The sequence below is a fragment of the Pleurodeles waltl genome, chromosome 4_2, assembly GCF_031143425.1.
Source record: "Pleurodeles waltl isolate 20211129_DDA chromosome 4_2, aPleWal1.hap1.20221129, whole genome shotgun sequence".
NCBI classification, from domain to species: domain Eukaryota; kingdom Metazoa; phylum Chordata; class Amphibia; order Caudata; family Salamandridae; genus Pleurodeles; species Pleurodeles waltl.
In genome coordinates this window covers 1040937792-1040958737 of record NC_090443.1, presented here as the reverse complement: position 1 = coordinate 1040958737, position 20946 = coordinate 1040937792, and the positions used below count along the sequence as shown (strand labels likewise).

Genomic DNA, 20946 nt, shown 5'->3' with positions numbered 1-20946 from the left:
GAGGAGGTGGGGTTCCACCACCAGTCCTCTGTATGGCGAGCTGGTACCTTGATGCTATGAAACGTACCTTCCCCCCGTAGGTCGTCCCACCTCTTCCTGATGTCGTTCCTTGTTCTTGGGTGCTGTCCCACGGCATTCACCCTGTCCATGATTCTCCGTAATAGCTCCATCTTCCGAGCAATGGAAATCTGCTGTACCTGTGCTCCAAACAGCTATGGCTCTACCCTGTCAATTTCTTTCACCACAACCCTTAACTCCTCCTCAGTGAAAAAGGGGTGCCTTTGTGGGGCCATGGGTGTTATATGTTGTGTGTTGGTGAGAGTGTGTTGAGAAATGTGGTGGGGTGTGTGTTGTGGGGTGCGTGATGGATATATGGGTATAAGTGGTGTGTGTTTAGTTGTCTCTGTGATGTCGATGGCTAGCTCTTGCAGTCTTTTGGTGTTGGCAAAGGGATGTGAGTAATGTGAATGTGTGTTTTATAGTGGTGTGGGTGTGGTTTGTGTATGAATATCAGGTGTGTGCTTTTAGTATTGGCCAATGTAGTGTTGTTTTGTTGATGGGTGTCCATTCTGAGCGCGGCGGTATGTACCGCCAATGGTTTAGCACCATTGAATGTCCGCCATGGTTATTCGTGTGTCATGTTTTGTTGGCGTAATGGTATGGGTGTTGGTACCGACAATTTACCACTGACCTTTGGGCTGGCGGATTTGTGTGTGTGGCAGTATTCTGTCGGATTGGTGTGTGTGTGTCATAATATGGAGAACAGATATGCGCCACCGCTGTGGTATGTTGGAAGCCGTCTACCTGGTGGTAAGCGGCATTTACCACCAATGTCATAATGAGGGCCTCAGTCTCTTCTGAAAAAAGGGGCCATTTGCCGGTGTACTCCACACCCCAGAGGATTTATCAGCCCCATTTTCCTAGTGGACAAGAAGAGAGGAGGTTCACGTCTTGTTTTAAACCTAAAAGAATTCAATGCCTGGATAGTTTACAGGCATTTCAAGATGGAGGGCATCCATCTCTTGAGGGATATTCTTCAAGAAGGAGATTGGATGGTCGGGTTGGATCTGAAGGATGCATATTTGACCATTCCGGTGTTTCCTCCACATCGACGGTTCCTCCAATTTCTCTGGCTCGGTCAATGTTTCAAGTTCCAGGTCCTTCCTTTCTGACTCTTGTCCACTCCTTGGTGCTTCAGCAAAGTGATGAGACCTGTAGTAGAGGCCTTTCGTGCTCGAAGAGCGAGGTTAATAGTATACCTAGACGATCTGATCCTTATGGCGCAAGATCCCTCAATCCTTCACAGTCATCTATTGTGGACTGTTCAACTTCTTCAGGACCTGGGGTTTCTGATCAACCAAACCAAATCTTGCCTCATTCCATCCCAGCGGATTGATTTCCTGGGCTTCAAGATAGACTCAATGAAGTCTCAGTTGATCCTTCCCCAACAGAAAGTGCGCAACATAAAGAAGCAGTTACGCCTCCTATTAACCAGACAATTTGTGTCACTGAGGAACATTGCCCGGATAGTGGGACTTCTATTGTCATCTATCCAAACTATCTTCCCGGGACCCCTTCACTACAGAGCTCTTCAGAGGCTCAAGATTTCTCATCTTCGCAGGGGATTATCTTACGCAGACAAGATTCCTCTGTCGGAGAAGGCCAGGACGGAGATATCCTGGTGGCCAGAACACATGGAGACCTGGAATGGCAGGGGGATCTTTGGCAATTCACCGGATGTCATTCTGGAGTCAGATCCCAGCAGATGGGACTGGGGAGCCTGCTGCAGAACCCTGACTACAGGGGGTCGTGGTTGGAGGAGGAACTCCATCTCCACACAAATTGTCTGGAACTACTGGTGGGATCATTTGCGATCCGGAGCCTCTCTCCTCTTCGGTCAGATTGTTGCATTGTGCTGCGGATGGACAACATTTCAGCAGTCAGATATGTCAACAAGTTAGGTGGTACAAAATCGCAGATGTTAGCACAGATGGCCAAGGAATTTTGGCAATTCTGTCTTCAGCAACGGATCTCGGTGATTGCAGAGTATATGCCTAGGGGGAACAACTCAGTAACAGATTGGAACTCCAGGTTTCTCCGGGATGGTAGCGACTGGAAACTGCACCGAGAGTGTTTCATTGGATCAATCGGTGATGGGGCCCCTGTTCGATGGACTTGTTCGCCTCTCGTCTGACCCATCAACTTTCCAGGTTCTTCAGTTGGAGGCCAGATCCAGAGGCGACAGACATGGATGCATTTCTTCAGAACTGGTCCTCTCTCCTGGGTTATACCTTTCCTTCTTTCAGCATGATCCCATGGGTTCTGGCGCAAGTTCGCCGTCAGCGACCGTAGGTCATCCTAGTGACCCCTCTATGGAGAGCACAAGCTTGGATCCATCATCTTCTGGAACTATTGTGCGACGTTCCTCTTCTTATCCCAGTTCGGGACGACTTGCTACTGGATCCCTTCGGGAATCCACATCCTTTGATCCCTATGGGCAACCTTCAATTGGTTGCATGGAGAATTTAAGGAGACGTTGGCTCTTGCCAGGCATTTTGTCACAAGCTTCTTTCGACATTCACCAGGCTTGGTCCTCTAGCACCCACAAACGATATGCCTCCTCTTGGAGACGTTGGGTGCATTGGTGTACAGAACGGGATTCAGATCCCTTTAAAGCTGATGTCAATTTAGTAATCAACTTTTAAGCTTCCTTGGCAGCCTCTGGTCTGGCTTATCTGTATATTAATAATTATCGATCTGCGATTTTGGCACGTCATTTGTCTGTTTCTGGCAGACCGGTTGGTGAACACCTTGTGGTATGTAACCTCATGAGGGGCATTCATTTCTCTAATCCCCTGTGGCCTCGTTATTCGTCCCTTTGGGATGTTAATGTCAGCCAAACTGACTTTACTTTTGTGTCTCATATCTTGCAAAAGAGTAGCAGATGTCAGAGCTCTTGACTTATCAGGAAGGTCTTTTACCCCAGATGGGGTTTCCTTTTCCATTTCCAGGCGTACTAAAATGGGTACTAAGTCTGTGTCTTATCCAGCGTTTGCCCACAATTCCAAGTTATGTGTGGTGTAGTGTCTGAAAGCATATGAGGCTGCTACGAATGAATTCAGGAGAGATCCTGGAGGTCAGGTTCTAATTGGTTTCCTAAAACCATTTAATCCTGTTTCTTCTGATACCATGGCTAGATCAAATCAAATCAAATCATTAGCATTTATAAAGCGCGCTACTCACCCGTGCGGGTCTCAAGGCGCTAGGGACAAAGGGGGTGGTTATCGCTGCTCGAACAGCCAGGTCTTTAGGAGTCTCCGGAAAGCGGAGTGGTTCTGGGTGGTCCTGAGGCTGGTGGGGAGGGAGTTCTAGGTCTTGGCCGCCAGGAAGGAGAAAGATCTCCCACCCGCCGTGGAGCGTCGGATGCGAGGGACGGCGGCGAGTGCGAGGCCAGAGGAGCGGAGGGGGCGGGTGGGGACGTAGAAGTTGAGGCGTCTGTTGAGGTATTCCGGTCCCTTGTCGTGGAGGGCTTTGTGTGCGTGGGTGAGAAGTCGGAAGGTGATCCTTTTGCTGACTGGGAGCCAATGCAGGTGTCTCAGGTGTGCGGAGATGTGGCTGCTGCGGGGTTGGATTAGATGGTTACTCTCTGAGGTGGGAATCAACACTTCCACGTTTGGAGCTCTTTCAGTTAGAGGAGCCATGGCTTCTAAATCCTTTACTTTGGGGTTTAGATTAGAAGACATTATGAGAGCAGCGGATTGGTTGACGGAGTCCACGTTCAAGGCTTTTTATTACAAGCCCATTGTGGATATCACATCTGTAGTGGTGGATCAGCTTTGAACAAGCATAATTGGAGCCTCCGGTCCTGACATAGAAAAAAAGAATTTCTAGCTTACGCGTCAAGAATTTTCAATTCTATTAAGGACACGGAGGCGAGAATTATCCCACCCTACGACACATGTGGATTCGTCTTATAAGTTAAGTACTAATTTTTCCTTGAGGTGACATATTGCTTTACCCACCCTGTTATGTTAAACAATTGTATTGCTGATATTACTGTATGCTGTTTAGTATTAGCCTTCGTGGATATTATGGTTTGGCTTTGATTTTCCTAGGTTTTGAACAGAAATAGTTCGGAAATCTTCAGTTTGGTTATCGACGGACGATGTTCGTTCTTCATAGCCTGGATATCCTGTGTTTCGGATCTGGATCATTAACTCCTCGAGATTGTCTTCTCCCTTTGGAGATTTTTTGGTTTGATTTTGATTGGACATTAGGTAGAGTGGTATGTGTGTGTTTTGTTGAGGGGGCAGCCCCTTGGGCAAGGGTCACTCCCCATGGGGGCACATTACTGTTGGACATATCTGCCTCCCTTAGAAGCATATCGGTCTATTTTTGGAAGGCCCATCTGCCCCCAAGGGTGCAGAAATCCCACCAGAGACCAGGGAAGATTTTTTTTCCAAAATAAGAGGGTGGGGGTATGGCCATACCCCCACCCCAAATAAATGGGGCCAAAGCTGTTCTGCCCACTAGTGGGCAGATGGGGGAATTACCCCCAATCCACACCCCGGGGAGCAGAAAGTCTACTAGATGCCAGGGAATTAAAAGGTTCGTAGTGTCTAGTTTTCAAAAATGCACAGGTTTGGTAGATTTCCCTAGGTGCCGGCTGAGCTAGAGGCCTGGATCCACAGCTTGGCACTTTCCAAAACACAGCTCTGTTTTATTTGGTAAAATGCGATGTGTCCATGTTGTGTTTTGGGGCATTTTGTGCTGCGGGCGCTAGGCCTACCCACATAAGTGAGGTACCATTTTTATCAGGAGACTTGGGGGAACACAGACTAGCAAAACAAGTGTTATTGCCCCTTGTCTTTCTCCACATTTTTTCCTTCCAAATGTAAGACAGTGTGTAAAAAAGACGTCTATTTTAGAAATACCCTGTAATTCACGTGCTAGTGTGGGCACCCCGGAATTCAGAGATCACCACCTTATCAACACCTTATCTTGTGCCAATTTTTAAAATATAAAGGTTTTCTTGATACCTATTTTTCACTCTTTATATTTCAGCAAATGAATTGCTGTATACTTGGTATACAATGAAAACCCATTGCAAGGTGCAGCTCATTTATTGGCTCTAGGTACCTATGGTTCTTAATTAACCTACAAGCTTTATACATCCCCGCAACCAGAAGAGTCCAGCAGACGTAACGGTATATTCCTTTAAAAAATCTGACATCGCAGGAAAAAGTTAGAATAAAATGTGGAGAAAAATTGCTGTTTTTTTTCACCTCAATTTCAATATTTTTTCATTTCAGCTGTTATTTTCTGCAGGAAAACCTTGTAGGATCTACACAAATGGCCCCTTTGCTGAATTCAGAATTTTGTCTACTTTTCAGAAATGTTTAGCTTTCCGGGATCCAGCATTGGTTTCACACCACCACCACCCCACCACCACCGTCCTAGTAACACCCTTCCCTTATCCCCACCACCCTCCTCCTCCCCAATTTCCCAACATGGCCACCGCTCGAATTAAGTCTGGAATTAATTGCTACAAAATCATCTACCCTTCTAACCTGTCCAAAGCTGCAACAAAACGTTTCAAGCATAACACCATTGAATATTTCCCCGATTCCCTTTTTGTCGATCAGTTTTACAATGGTCGATATGGGGGGCTCAAAAACGATCTAATTTTTTTCACGCACGACATACCCTCTTGGTCTTCCAGCTTTTACAATTCCTTTAACGTCACCTCCTCCTCCTCTATCCCTCATGGGAAACAGCTAAAAATGTCCCCCTCTGCGTGTTTTAACGGCTCCCTCACTATCTCACTCTATAACAACGGTACTGTTATGATCCAAGCCAAAGACACCTGTCTCTCTCTCTTTGACCGCCTCTTCCCTTCCCTTCCCTACTCCCCTCCCCTGCTACCGGGCTATCCCTTGACTCTCCATCTAGCTCCACCAATTACTCCCTTTCTCCTCCCCTGACCCCCCCACTCTCCAACAGGCTGCACCCTGGGGAGGCACAGGTCGACCCTCTTCTCTCCCCTCGGTCCTCCCCTCGCATTCTTCCCCCCTCACAGTTTGCCCCTCCCCTCTTCACTTCAGCCTTACCTCTAGCTAACACGCTCCTCGTCCATTCCGCACCGTCCCGGCACTCCATTCTCATCTCCTCCCCCCTATCCCTTCCGGCCACCCCCCTCCTTAGACCACCTCTCCTCCAGCCCTCTCCCCCTGTCTATGTTCCCTACGCTCCCCTTGTTCCCTCCTCCGCTCTGCTTTTCCGCCCACTCCTCCCCTCACTATGTACCCCGATTTCCCCGCAAATACATTCCATCTCTCTCCCTCCCCACTCTCCTCCAGCACTGCTGTGCTACCCCCTTTCCTCCCCTGGTAACCCCTTCCCTCCCTCGGACCGAGCAGAATCACTTCCTTTCTTCAACTTCCCTTTCTCCCAATCCCCCCCATTCTGCCCGATACCCGCTCCATCACAGCCACCTCACTTAGCTGCCAGGACCTATCCAACCCCCTCCCCCCCCTTCCTTTCATACCTCCCTAATCCCTATGACTCCTCACACTCCTCCCCTCTCCTATCGCCCCACCGCCCCACTCCTCTACTATCGCCCCCTAGTTCTGCCCTTAATTCCTATCCTTCTTGCAACGCCAACAACGACAACTCTCCTCTCACCCCTGGTGCACCAACTCCTGCTCTCATCCTAAACCTTTCCCCACCTCTGAACCCTATACCCCTACTCCCCTCCCGTTCCCCCACCTCTTCCTGCGGTACACTGCCTAGTGCACCCCCTCCTGTTTCCATCGAGCCACCCATTACGCCGTGCTCTTCCTTACTCTCTCTGGAAAAAAAGCTAGGCTCTCTAATCACCGCCATCTCCCAACTTGAAGCTACCATTTTAGTTTTAAGCTCCAAGATCTCGACTTTTCCACACACCTCAATTCCTTTGGCTAACACTCACCCTTCCACGAGATGCACCTCACCACCACACCCCACTATAACTAAACATAGCCAGTCGTCTGCAAATCCACACAAGCACTCGAACGCCACCCTTCCTTCACTTCCACTTCCCAGTAACCCTGTAATCTACACTATTCCGACCATCTCCTCTGTCAGAACCACTGGCCCACCTAAATCCTCCCGAGCGCCCTCATATAAGCACAATATCCCTATCACCCCTCATAGCCCAAGTGCCCCCGTCACCAAAACAGTTGCGTCAGAGCTGCGCTGTCTGCTCCACAACTGCAGATCTGCAATAAAACACAAACTTGAAATCTCCGATACCATCAACCTGCACAATATTGACATGCTCTTCCTCACAGAGACCTGGTTCAACGATACCTCTCACTCTATGTTTGATCTCCTTGTACCCACAGGCTATTCTATACTTAGAAATGACAGAATTGACAAAGTGGGGGGAGGTGTTGCGGTCATCTTTAGAAACTCCCTTCAACTTAAGGCTCTTCCTAACAGCTCCTTCCACACTTTTGAATGCCTATCACTTGAGCTTCAATTGCACCACCGCTCACCTCTCAGATTCCATGCTATTTACCACCCGCCTGGTAGCAGCCCTTCGTTTATGGAGGAACTCACGGACTGCATCAGCGACCAATTCACGCAAAGTGACAATCAGATCTTCGTGGGTGACTTCAATGTCCACTGGGGCTCGCCTCAAGACACAAATGCGAATTTGCTGGCCACCTTCCTCTCTGCAAACGATCTTATCCAACACTGCACAGAAACAACACACTCTAAAGACTCAATCCTAGACCTTGTCATTTCTAAAGCAGGCTTGCTGACTATCGCTACCCCTATTCATGTAGACTGGTCGGACCACCTCCTCATCCCATTCTCTCTTCACCTATCACACTCTATAACTCTGGGCCAACCTAAGAGGGCTACTTCCTGGTTCCGTGACACTAAAAATATTGACCTCAGTACCCTCTGTAATTCTGCCTTGCTATCACTTCCAAGGCTAGACCCGGACCTAGATGTCAACGAACTCACCTCCCAATGCCTCACAGTCCTTGCAGTCGAAATCAATAATGTTGCTCCTCTCCAAAGCAAAAAGAAAAGGCCCACTCCCTCAGCACCTTGGTTCAACAAATCCCTCTATGAAGAAAGGAAGTTCATAAGAGCCCTTGAGAAACAATGGAGACAAGCACCCTCCACTGAAAATTTGGCCACGCTTCGTTCAGCAAGATCCAAGTACCACAATCTCATCTTCCTTGGAAAAGCGTCGCACTACAAATCCCTCCTTGACTCAGCCAAAAATAGACCCAAAAAACTATTCGACCTCATCAAGAACCCTAACAGCTCTCCCCCAACCTCCAAATTGGAAGATTCCACAAAGAAAGCAGAGGAATTCGCTATATTCTTTGACGAAAAGGTAAAATCACTTGTAGATCAGGTCATTCATCCTACCCCCACAGAGGAGTGCAAATCCTTAACCATTTGGCAAAACTTTGACCCCATCTCTGACGATGCTCTCCTTAAATGCATCCTCGATACAAAGCCCTCTAACCATTCTCTTGACCCCATCCCTAGTGCCATTGCCACTGACTTCTATACTAATTCTCTTTCCTACTGGACCACTCTGGTCAACCTCTCCCTCAGTCAAGGCTCCCTTCCTGTGTCCTTCAAAACTGGGCAGGTCACCCCTCTGCTAAAAAAACCCACTGCTGATGCGAACGACCTCAACAACTACTGTCCCATCACTAACCTACCCTTTCTTGCGAAAATCACAAAAAAATGTGTAGCGAAACAACTCTCTCGCCATATCAAGGAAAATGATCTTCTTGACAATTTCCAGTCTGGCTTCATTCAAAACTGCAGCACTGAAACAGCCCTGCTGCTAGTGATTGATGACGCGCTGCGGATACTCGATTCAGGGGAGTCTTGTCTTCTAATTCTTCTTGACCTTTCTGCAGCCTTTGACACTGTCAATCACAACACTCTCCTTAACACTCTTCAACAGAGAATGGGCATGGAGGGCACTGTGCTCAAATGGTTTGCCTCCTTCCTCTCTGATAGATCCCAAATGATCAAAATAGCGAACAGTCTTTCAGCTCCTGTAGCAGTCAGTCAAGGTGTTCCTCAAGGCTCCATACTTGCACCCACACTGTTCAATCTCTATTTAGAACCGTTGGGAAATCTGCTGAGTAAATCCGGGATCCACTATCATCTATATGCGGATGACACTCAGATTTACCTTAAGGTGGCCTCCAATCACGATCTCTCCTTCCTTAGCTCTACTCTCGACTCCATTCAAAACTGGATGGTAACTCATCAACTGATCCTGAATCCCTCCAAAACAGAATTCCTCCTCCTTTCCTCCTCCCTTTCTCATCCCCCAGTGCAAACATGGATGGATCAGATCAATCTAATGAACAATAAGCCCATCATTGTCGAGAGCGCAAAATCCCTTGGTGTCATTCTCGACAAAAAACTTAATCTACTCTCCCACATTAACTCCATTGCAAAGTCTGCTCGACACCAACTGCGCCTTCTTTGGGGGATTCGTCGCTTCTTTCCAGAGCACGACCTTAAACCCTGGTCCAAGCGCTGGTTCTCTCCAGATTGGACTACTGCAACTCTCTTCTTACTGGCCTTCCCAAATCCCACCTTTCCCCCCTGAAGTCTATTCTCCATTCAGCAGCTCGTTTCATATATGGGGCCAAAAGAAGCGACCACATCACACCCATGTTATCCACCCTCCGTTGGCTTCCCATAGAGGCAAGATCTATCTACAAAACTGCATGTATCACCCACAAAGCCTTGCACTCCTCCTCCCCTCGCTACCTGGTGAATAAACTGAAACTCTCTGGGGGCTCCAGACCATCACGTAATGCAGAAAAGTTATTGCTTGAACCTCCCATTTTCAAGAAGGAAAGATTGATGGCCCAATCCTTTTCAGGCAACGCGGTGAGAATCTGGAACTCACTTCCGCCTCAGCTTCGGACCACCACCTCTTCCCAGGCCTTCAAAACTGACCTCAAAGCTCTCCTCCTTCAAAGACACTTCCAAAGTTAATTCAAGCCCTCTGTTTTCAGAAGGAAGTCCTTCCATTATAGGATATTCTGTTCTCCATGCCTATAGAAGTGCCTTCCCAGGGTGTTTTTGTGTTTTGAGTGTCTGCCATTTAGTGCAGTATTTTACCTCTACCTGTATCTTGTACTCGTTTGTAACATGCACACGGCACCTTTCCTTTTCAACGTATCATTTGCTACCTCTTATATCTTGTTTGCTTTTGATACATGCACAACGGCCACCACTGCCTCATGTAACGTAACTATTGTTTTAGTGTTTTGAGTGTCTACCATTGATTGCAACTTTTTTTACCTCTATTCGTACTTTATTTGCTCTTGTAACCTGCACACGTCACCTTTTCCTCTCATAACGTATTGTTTGCTACCTCGTTTATTTTTTGCTCTTGATACGTGCACAATTATCACGATTGCCTCTTGTAATGTAACGCTTGTTTTTGTAACAGGCTCACTTGTAATTCTTCTCCTCTTGTATCTTTACTTTGCCTACTGTGAAGCGCTCTGACACCTTCGGGTAAAGTCCGCGCTATATAAAAACGCATTAAATAAAATAAATAAAAATAAAAAATAAAACACCCATTTCTGTCACGATCTGGGAGGAGGCTGAAAGCACAAAAAAATAGTAAAAATGGGGTACGTCCCAGTAAAATGCCAAAATTGTGTTGAAAAATTGGGTTTTCTGATTCAAGTCTGTCTGTTCACGAAAGCTGGTGATTTTAACATTGCCAGCCCTTTGTTGATGCCATTTTCAGGGGAAAACCCACAAGCTTTCTTTTTCCTATTATTTTTTTTATTGAAATTTTCGCTGTATTTTGGCAAATTTCTTGGTCTCCTCCTGGGGAACCCACAAAGCTCTGGAATGCCTAGGATGTTGGAAAAAAAGGACGCATATTTGGCATGGGTAGCTTATGAGGACAAAATGTTGAGGGCCTAAGCGCAGACATCCCCAAATGGCCAAAAAAAAGGCCTGGCACAGGAGGGGAAAAGGCCTGGCAAGGGGTTAATGCTCTCACTTTGAGTGGGACTGCAGGCATGGACATGAAGTTGAAGGAAATAGAAGACGGACTGCGAGTGGATCCAAGAAGGTGCACGCGGCGCCATCATGGAACGGGCTGGTTCTTCATGCATGAACATAGCGAATGGACATAGCGGTTGGACAGTGCGGCGCTCTAGACAAGCAGCCCTGTTAAACGTCCGGCCCGCATGAGTCAAGATGTCTTTGTTCTGTCGGAACTGCAACCTGTGTGAGCCCGTTCTCTCCTTCCCAACTCGACTGCGGAAGCTAGCCGCGTGCCCCTCGCAAGATGGCGCCCGCGCTCCGCTGGCGCGGTGACGTCATCAGGCCGCGCCTCGGTTTGTAGTGGCTGGAACCGAGTGGTGAAGGTGACTCCGGAGGGGCGGCGGGTGAGAGCGGGACTGGGGGGGGCAACCGGGGGCGGTTTAGTGTTGCTGCATGACGTCACTAGATGCCCACCGTATCATGGTCCCGTTAGGGCCTGGTGGGACGCGTTTCCTCTCTTAGTCTTGCGCTGCTGTCACCAGTGTGGCTAGGCGCTATAATAGCGCCTTAAGTCAGCGCTCTCACGCTTTGTCAGTGATCAGGGTGTTCTAACCGTGAATTGTGTCACTAATATTGTGCACCTCTGTCTAGCACAGAGTTCACCGGTGTGGACAGACCTTCGTATGTACAACTCTGGGGCGAAGCGCCTGGAGGCCCAATAGTTGCCGAACTCGTGCAGTGTGTGGAAAACATATTGCATAACATAACTCCAGAGCGTTGACCAGTTGGGGGAGGGACCGTCACAGCATTGTTCGATGGAGGGGGTTGGGAGGGATGTAACTGTGATGGAGTTTAAGTTTATATAGCGCTTTCTACACCATACATGGCTTTGAAGCGCTTTACACTGGGCAGTGTATAGCCCTGGGAACCGAAGGTTCATAATTAGAGTTCATTGTTGGTTACCCAGAGTAATCTTGTCCTCTCACGAAAACCGTTCCGTGCAACCCCTTTGCACTTCATTGTGACTGATTAATTTATTACCAGTTATTTGTGATCATTAATAGGAGGCATGTGAGTTCATGCCGATGGATGGCTGGGCTAATAAACGAGCTAGAGGGCAGGCAGGGGTATTACTTACAAATTAGTGTATCGTCATCTTTTAAATGAAGTGTGCATAATCTGCAGAAGTGCAAATATAGAGACCGAGGCAAAGACTTAATGTGACAGAGTAGACTGTGATCCGATAGAGGAGTCGTGTAGGAATGGGAAGCCTGAGAGCGTTTGTCAAAAGGAAAAAAAGGGAGGTGACAATCCGAAGTTATGTCAAGTCAGTTTTGGGTGCATGATTTTTAGGAATGTAGAAGAGACTTTTTGAGCCAGCATGTAATTTAGGTATGCAACACTACTGAAAGAAACATTATTTGCATGTGATATTTTGCTATAGTATTTTTAATGTTTAGAGTCGGATGAACAGTCTGTACGCTGCTTGCCTAGAGCAAGGTCAGCTGATCAACTCAGGGGCTGGATGTTGTAAATGACTGGATCCATATACTGGACATGAATATAATCTAAACAAGTATTTGCAATGCAACGGGTCTTGCGTATTTCAGAGTTAGAGCTATTAACAGTTGTAAACTCCCAACCGGACTTTTCTTGCCACATTAAATGGAAAAAAAAGAGTGTGATTGTGCTGCTACAGTTCACTCGTAGTGAAACCTATCTGCAAAAGTGCAATTAACTATGTAACAGGGTCGTTGTCATGCAAAACGCACGACTTCTGCCAAGCGAGATCGCACTGCAAAAAAAGAGAAAAAGTAGTCCACACACCGGACCGAAAACAGCGAGCTTCGTATGTTTTCAGTACTTGGCCGCTGGGCTCGAGGGGGGATAACCACCGGAAAAGGCATGACGTATGCATGCCTTCCACTAATGAAGGCAAGCAGATTTTTAAAGGCAAGCCCACGAACCAATGAAAGATACTGACCTGACTTGGGTGGGGCTTTGAGCCCTTTTCTAACTACTAAAGCGTCTCGCAAGGGATAGGCATGCGCAAGCTCGACCCTAAAAATGTATGCAGTGCTTCAGTGAAGTAGTCAGCTTGGAATCATAGTAAAGTGGGAGAACATGGGAGAAAATAATGTAAACTATGAAAATAAGATACTGCAAATACTGGAAGCAGTGCCTTATTATCATAGAAGATATTTGGCCCTTCTCCTACACTGTTAAGCTAGCAATGGGCTGTGATTGCAGTTGTTTCAGTTTGGCTTTGGCTTTCAAAGGTGAAGTTCTGGTTGGCTGTCATTATGATGAAGTTACTGGGAGAAATATTATTTTCTGTTTGAAACATTCATTCTGATTCCCTGAAGTGTGTGAAAGAGAAATGCATGTAAACCCCTTTTTTTTTTTTTTGGCATTTATTCTACTGGAATTTTAAAAGTATGAAATGGATATGCGAATGTGGTAAGATCCCAAAACATGACATTATTGTGTGTTACACTGTGCAGTATTTAAGAGCAATGTCATGCAGAACAGGGCTAATGACATTCTATTGTGAACTCTTTCTGTGACACAGTAATAATACAGTAGTGCTGGGGCTCAGCCAGTCAGATATGAGACAGCTTGGGATGTGACTGGCTCTACCCTACTCTTTTGCATCGGATGTAAAACTGACATGACTGATTTTCTCCTTGCCCAGCTGGCCTGCCTTTCACCTGTGATCTTGATATGTGACAGACTGTTCCCAGCATTGCTTATCGTTCAGTCACTGGTATAACATTACACTTAATCTGAACCAGCCCTACAAGACTTTCAGAGGCAAATCTGTCATTTAACTCGCCTTTACCAACCCCAACTGAGCCTTTACGAGTGAGCCACCATTTTATTGGCTATGTGTAAGTGCTGCCAGCCTACATATGGTAATGCTGAAGTGACGGACTCTTCCCCAAGTTTGACCCCTTTCAGAGATGACGCTAAAAGGTGACTTCAGTGCTGCCATTTGACTCTCAACAACCATATGTGACAACTACAGCCAGGCCAGACTTTTTAACTAGCAGCTCTCTTCCCTCAGAGACCTGTATTTTTGCTTTTTTCATTGTAAGTGGGGACATACTCATATTTATGCGTTAAGCACAGTTTACCAGACCTGGCTCTGGTATTGCACTTGACTTGGAGTATCCAAGAAGATATGTGACTCTCTGCTCCCCGCCCTCTACCCCTATCGATGTTTCAGAAGTATGTTAAGAAGAGGCAGATATACACACAAAAATGCAAATTATATTGTCAATGAGCAGCAAATCATAAAAGTAATTCCTGGAAATGCACACAGTACTAAAATATACACAAATGACAAGTGTTGCGTTCCAGTCCGTTCATCCATGGAATGATTTGATTCCTTCTCAGCAAAAACAAACACCAGCTGAGGCATTCGAAACCAGATCACCGACAGTTGGCTTGCAAAGGTTCCAGATTTAAAGTACTTCTAGAAGTTCAAAAGGACTGTGTATGACTGGCACATTTATCTGGTCACAACTTGGGTCTAGATGTCAAAGCGCTTGAACGTTTGTATTGTATCATCTCCATGTTCTACCTTTTTAAGGCTTTTTAAGGCTTTCAGCTCCCTAAATACCTGGTTTGGTGTTCATTTTGAGAACAATAGTGATATGAGCATTTGTTTTCCTATGCAGAGATGCTTTCTGTTGAGCATTGGGGCATAAACCCTCTTTCCTGTTTGCATCATTTTGAATTCTTATGCTCTGTTATCTGCATGTTGAAGTTTCCGTTAAGGATTGCCCCACACCTGGCCTCAATATTCTATTTTGCACTAGAAGTTGATCAGTGAAAATCTTTATGTGGATGATTCTGTAGTAGAGCATGGTAACTTCTTGTCTGAGTGCCTACCATGGTTTACCAGTATAGAAAAGTCCAGTTATTTGTGTGCAGTCCGAAACAGTACCTTCGCAGGTTTTAAGGTGACTTCCCCTTAAAATTACACAATTTGGTTGCATACTGATATCTTGTTTTTTGATATTTGCTCTGTTGTATTCTCAAGTTTACAATTGTGTTGGTCAGGATGTTTTTCATATTTTATGATTTAGTTTTAGTCTGCTTTTTTTTTTTTTAATTGCGAAAGTCATACGGTCCCATGGACTCCACATTGTTTCCTACAGCAACGCTACCCAACTGGTCCTCTCCCTTTCCAACGCAGACACAAGAGCCAACTTCCAAAACACCATGACCGATGTTGCAGAATGGATAAAGACCAACTGCCTCAAACTTAACTCAGACAAGACCAAAATCCTCATCTCTGGAATCAAACCATCCCCCTAAAATGACTCGTGATGGCCGCCCACCCTTGGACCTCCACCCATACCTTCAAGTCACGCACATAATCTAGGAATCATCCTGGACACCCAACTTACCAGGAAGGAACAGGTCAGTGCTGTCTCCTGTTCATGCTTCCACATCCTTCGCATGCTTCGAAAGATCTTCCGATGGATACCATTCCACACCAGGAAAACAGTCACCCAGGCCCTCATCATTAGCCGACTCGACAACTGCAATGCTCTCTGTCGAAACAGCTCCCTAACCGGACATTCGGCGTAAAGCTCAGAGCAGGAGAGATTCAAAATTTGTGTCCAAGGAATGTTCCTCGATGGGTTGATAGTTTTTGCACCTTCACCTGGTGAAGATTTCTACATTTAGACCTAGGGCCAGATTTAGATCTTGGCAGAGGGGAATACTCCATCACAAATGTGATTGATATCCCGTCCGCCGTATTACAATCCCATTGCATCCTATGGAGATCATAATACAGCAGACCGGATCTCGGTCACGTTTGAGATGGAACATTCCATCCGCCAAGATCTGAATCAGGCCGTTAGTCACTTTTTTGGAGCTCAGATTCCTCCAGTGGTGCAAGGCAGCAAGCTGTATCTGAATAGGAACCCATGAGACCGGATACCTTCTTTGCAACATCCCTCTGAAATGGATTTGCTGCTGATGAAAACCTCGGAGTGGTTACAACCTGAATCTTTGGCACAATAGCCGTGAGCTTTCGCCGATTGACTGGGCAGGTTTGTCCCAGTCCTCTGGAGGTCTTTTGAACCAAAAATCTTTTTTAAGCCCCAGGTTTTTAATGATGAGTGAAGGAGTTCACTTTGACACTCCCAAGCGTCCCAGAACCTCAAGAACAGCACTTGAGGGTCAAGACTCACTCCAGCAGAAACCACCAGCATGGTCCATGGGGGTCTTCTTAGAAATGGGCAATTGGGCTCTTTGGGGGGAAAAAGGCCTCCTAGTAACTTGTTGTGTTCCTGTAGCTTAACTGACCCCTGTAGTCCACTTCTTTTTCCTGGTTACAAGTGGGAGCGGGTCCAGCGCTTCGTCTTCACACAGGTCTCAACAGCAGGTGTAGCCCTTCTTCTGTCTTCCATAGGTCCAGTTGTGTTCTGAAGGTGATGCCACATTTATGCCTGATACTAGCCTGTGGGTGGCTCCTGACCCTCCCTAAGCAGTTGGGGAGGAAAATGTCCCAGAGGTAGCTCTCTCCATTTTAGCAACAGTGACTGTGTGCCCTACTGCAAACAATTCCACAATGCCCTTCTCTGCCTAAATCCAAGATGGCAAAACCCTTCTCCCCTTTGTCAGAGCTGGTATACCCACCCTGGAAGTGTGGCTAGGGATATGAACAACCCCTCCTCTGTGGCCAGTTCTGGGGGCAGCTGCTTTCCACTGGGATTGGTTCCTGCCTGACGGAAGGGAAGGGGAGGGGGGGGAGGAAACAAAGAAGGGTCCTACCCTGGTGTCAGCTAACATTTGCTGGTGATAGGGTATGCCCCTTTGAAATTAAACAGGTTCCTCAACACATCCGAGATGGTCATCCTGTCAGAGGACCGACACCCAAGGTCTTTGTCTGACAGTTGGAGCTCATGTAAATGGGGCTACAGAGGCTTTAGGCAGGGGAAAGATAACTGTTTAAAAATACCTTTTCCAAACTATTAATTACAAATCCGACTTTACTAGTGAATTGAGCTTGTAATACATATTTTTAAAACGTTCAGTAATGACATTTATGGTTGTGTCCTTGCTGGAGAAAGACATAACATTATTAAATGTAATAACAAATCTCGATGTTTTCCTATGAAACAGCTAACCTGGCTACAGTGAAAATAGCTTTTGGGGCCTTTTCATTGTAAGGACATGTTTAACATTCACCTTGCGTTATGGCCAATAAGGCCTACGTAGGGGTGACTTATTTATTAATTAACATAAGGTGTAGGCCTGTCAAAAGGCATTATTTTGACGGGTGCAATTTGCAGTTTTAAATCTGCCTAGTTAGGCTACAGTGGTAGGCCTGCAGTCATATTTCCACTGTCGTTATTGCTGGTGACACAGTGGATGCTGCATTACACTAGTGGCATTTAACTTACAGGTACCAGTGACTTACAGGCAGGTTAGATATAGATAATAGGATTATAGCCAATTTTAACATGTTTTAGGGGTCAGAGAACATACCCTGTGTGCCTGGTTAACAGAGTCCCAGTGCATACAGGGAGTGCAGAATTATTAGGCAAATTAGTATTTTGACCACATCATCCTCTTTATGCATGTTGTCTTACTTCAAGCTGTATAGGCTCGAAAGCCTACTACCAATTAAGCATATTAGGTGATGTGCATCTCTGTAATGAGAAGGGGTGTGGTCTAATGACATCAACACCCTATATCAGGTGTACATAATTATTAGGCAACTTCCTTTCCTTTGGCAAAATGGGTCAAAAGAAGGACTTGACAGGTTCAGAAAAGTCAAAAATAGTGAGATATCTTGCAGAGGGATGCAGCACTTTTAAAATTGCAAAGCTTCTGAAGCGTGATCATCGAACAATCAAGCGTTTCATTCAAAATAGTCAACAGGGTCGCAAGAAGCGTGTGGAAAAACCAAGGCGCAAAATAACTGCCCATGAACTGAGAAAAGTCAAGCGTGCAGCTGCCACGATGCCACTTGCCACCAGTTTGGCCATATTTCAGAGCTGCAACATCACTGGAGTGCCCAAAAGCACAAGGTGTGCAATACTCAGAGACATGGCCAAGGTAAGAAGGGCTGAAAGACGACCACCACTGAACAAGACACACAAGCTGAAACGTCAAGACTGGGCCAAGAAATATCTCAAGACTGATTTTTCTAAGGTTTTATGGACTGATGAAATGAGAGTGAGTCTTGATGGGCCAGATGGATGGGCCCGTGGCTGGATTGGTAAAGGGCAGAGAGCTCCAGTCCGACTCAGACGCCAGCAAGGTGGAGGTGGAGTACTGGTTTGGGCTGGTATCATCAAAGATGAGCTTGTGGGGCCTTTTCGGGTTGAGGATGGAGTCCAGCTCAACTCCCAGTCCTACTGCCAGTTCCTGGAAGACACCTTCTTCAAGCAGTGGTACAGGAAGAAGTCTGCATCCTTCAAGAAAAACATGATTTTCATGCAGGACAATGCTCCATCACACGCGTCCAAGTACTCCACAGCGTGGCTGGCAAGAAAGGGTATAAAAGAAGGAAATCTAATGACATGGCCTCCTTGTTCACCTGATCTGAACCCCATTGAGAACCTGTGGTCCATCATCAAATGTGAGATTTACAAGGAGGGAAAACAGTACACCTCTCTGAATAGTGTCTGGGAGGCTGTGGTTGCTGCTGCACGCAATGTTGATGGTGAACAGATCAAAAAACTGACAGAATCCCTGGATGGCAGGCTTTTGAGTGTCCTTGCAAAGAAAGGTGGCTATATTGGTCACTGATTTGTTTTTGTTTTGTTTTTGAATGTCAGAAATGTATATTTGTGAATGTTGAGATGTTATATTGGTTTCACTGGTAATGATAAATAATTGAAATGGGTATATATTTTTTTTTGTTAAGTTGCCTAATAATTATGCACAGTGATAGTCACCTGCACACACAGATATCCCCCTAACATAGCTAAAACTAAAAACAAACTAAAAACTACTTCCAAAAATACTCAGTTTTGATATTAATGAGTTTTTTGGGTTCATTGAGAACATGGTTGTTGTTCAATAATAAAATTAATCCTCAAAAATACAACTTGCCTAATAATTCTGCACTCCCTGTAGACTCAAAAAAACAAGCAGCATCAGTCTGAAAGTAGAGCAAAAAGAGGTATTTTCCTACAGCTATGGTCTGTGAACTGTAGCAGACTTTCCTAAATTTTTTTTTATCTCTGTTTAGTTTCATGGAGAATGGGTGTAGGAAGTTGGCTCTGTATATACTATTTCAAAGTAAGAAATAGTGTGCACAGAGTCCAAGGGTTCCCCTTAGAGGTAAGATAGTGGCAAAAGTAGATAATTCTAATGCTCTATTTGTGGTAGTGTGGTCGAGCAGTAGGCTTATCAGAGGGTAGTGTTTCGCATTTGTTGTACACACACAGGGAATAAATGAGGAACACACACTCAAAGACTTACTCCAGGCCAATAGGTTTTTATATAGAAAAATATATTTTCTTAGTTTATTTTATGAACCACAGGTTCAAGATTTACAGTAAATACTTTAAATGCAACGTACTTCACTTAGATACTTTAGGAACTTTGAATAAAAGCAATATCATATACAGTCTTTGTAAAAATGTCAATAAGCTTTCAAAGTGGACACAGTGCAAAAATCAACAGTTCCTGGGGGAGGTAAGTAAAGGTTATTTTGGGAGGTAAGTAAACACTTACAAGTCTCAGTTCTGGGGCATAGGCAGCCCACCGCTGGGGGTTCAAGGCAACCCCAAAGTTACCACACCAGCATCTCAGGGCCGGTCAGGTGCAGAGGTCAAAGAGGTGCCCAAAACACATAGGCGCCTAGGGAGAACAGGGGCGCTCCGGTTCCAGTCTGCCAGCAGGTAAGTACCTGTGTCCTCGGGGGCAGACCAGGGGGGTTTTGTAGAGCACTGGAGGTGTGGGGGGGGGGGAGACAAAAGTAGGCACACAAAACGCACCCTCAGTGGCATAGGGGCGGCCGGTTGCAGTGTGCAAAGCTGGCGTCGGCTTTTGTATTGGTTTCAATGGAGGGACCCAGGGGTCACTCTAGCAGTGCAGGCAGGCACAGGGGGGGCTTCTCGGGACAGCCACCACCTGGTCTAGGCAGAGGGTCGCCTGGGGGTCGCTCTTGCACTGAGGTTCGGTTCCTTCAGATCCTGGGGGCTGCGGGTGCAGTGTTGGTTCCATGTTACAGTCGGGTCCCTTGTTACAGTCGGTCTTGGTCAGGGGTTGGATTCTCTCTGCAGGTGTCGCTGTGGGGGCTCAGGGGGGTTAGCTCTGGTTACTCACAGGCTCCGGGGAGTCCTCCCTGTGGTGTTGGTTCTCTGGATCTCGAGCCGGGGGCGTCGGGTGCAGAGTGTGGAGTCTCACACTTCCGGCAGGAAACGTGCAGTCTTTGAAAGTTGCTTCTTTGTTGAAAAGTAGCTGCCGGTTTTGAGCAGGGCCGCTGCTCACGGGAGTTTCTTGGTCTTTTAGTCCGGGGCAGTCCTCTGAGGCTTCAGAGGTCGCTGGTCCCTGTCGATGCGTCGCTGGTTGCAGGTTTTCGAAGTTGGAGACAGGCTGGTAGGGCTGGGGGCCAAAGCAGTTGTCGTCTTCCTCCTTCTCTGCAGGCTTGTAGGTCAGCAGTCCTTCTTGTTTCTTCAGGTTGCAGGAATCTGATTTCCTTGGTTCAGGGTCACCCTTAAATACTAAATTTAGGGGTGTGTTTAGGTCTGGGGGGCAGTAGCCAATGGCTACTGTCCTCGAGGGTGGCTACACCCTCTTTGTGCCTCTTCCCTGAGGGGATGGGGGCACATCCCTATTCCTATTGGGGGAATCCTCCAAAACCAAGATGGAGGATTTCTAAAGGCAGGAGTCACCTCCGCTCAGGGC

General features: G+C 46.5%; 1 protein-coding gene across 4 annotated transcripts in view; it reads left to right on the top strand.

Moving 5' to 3' along the window:
* Window positions 1-11385: 11385 nt before the first annotated feature.
* The window catches only part of NDUFV1 (NADH:ubiquinone oxidoreductase core subunit V1), a 41061-nt gene continuing 31500 nt past the window's right edge, over window positions 11386-20946 (top strand). The window contains exon 1 of one of the 4 annotated variants that reach the window (XM_069232988.1): window positions 11386-11459. The gene's annotated coding sequence lies outside the window, so the exon portion shown is untranslated. The remainder of the gene's footprint in view (window positions 11460-20946) is intronic. The other 3 variants (XM_069232989.1, XM_069232991.1, XM_069232990.1) reach the window with 3 other exon arrangements.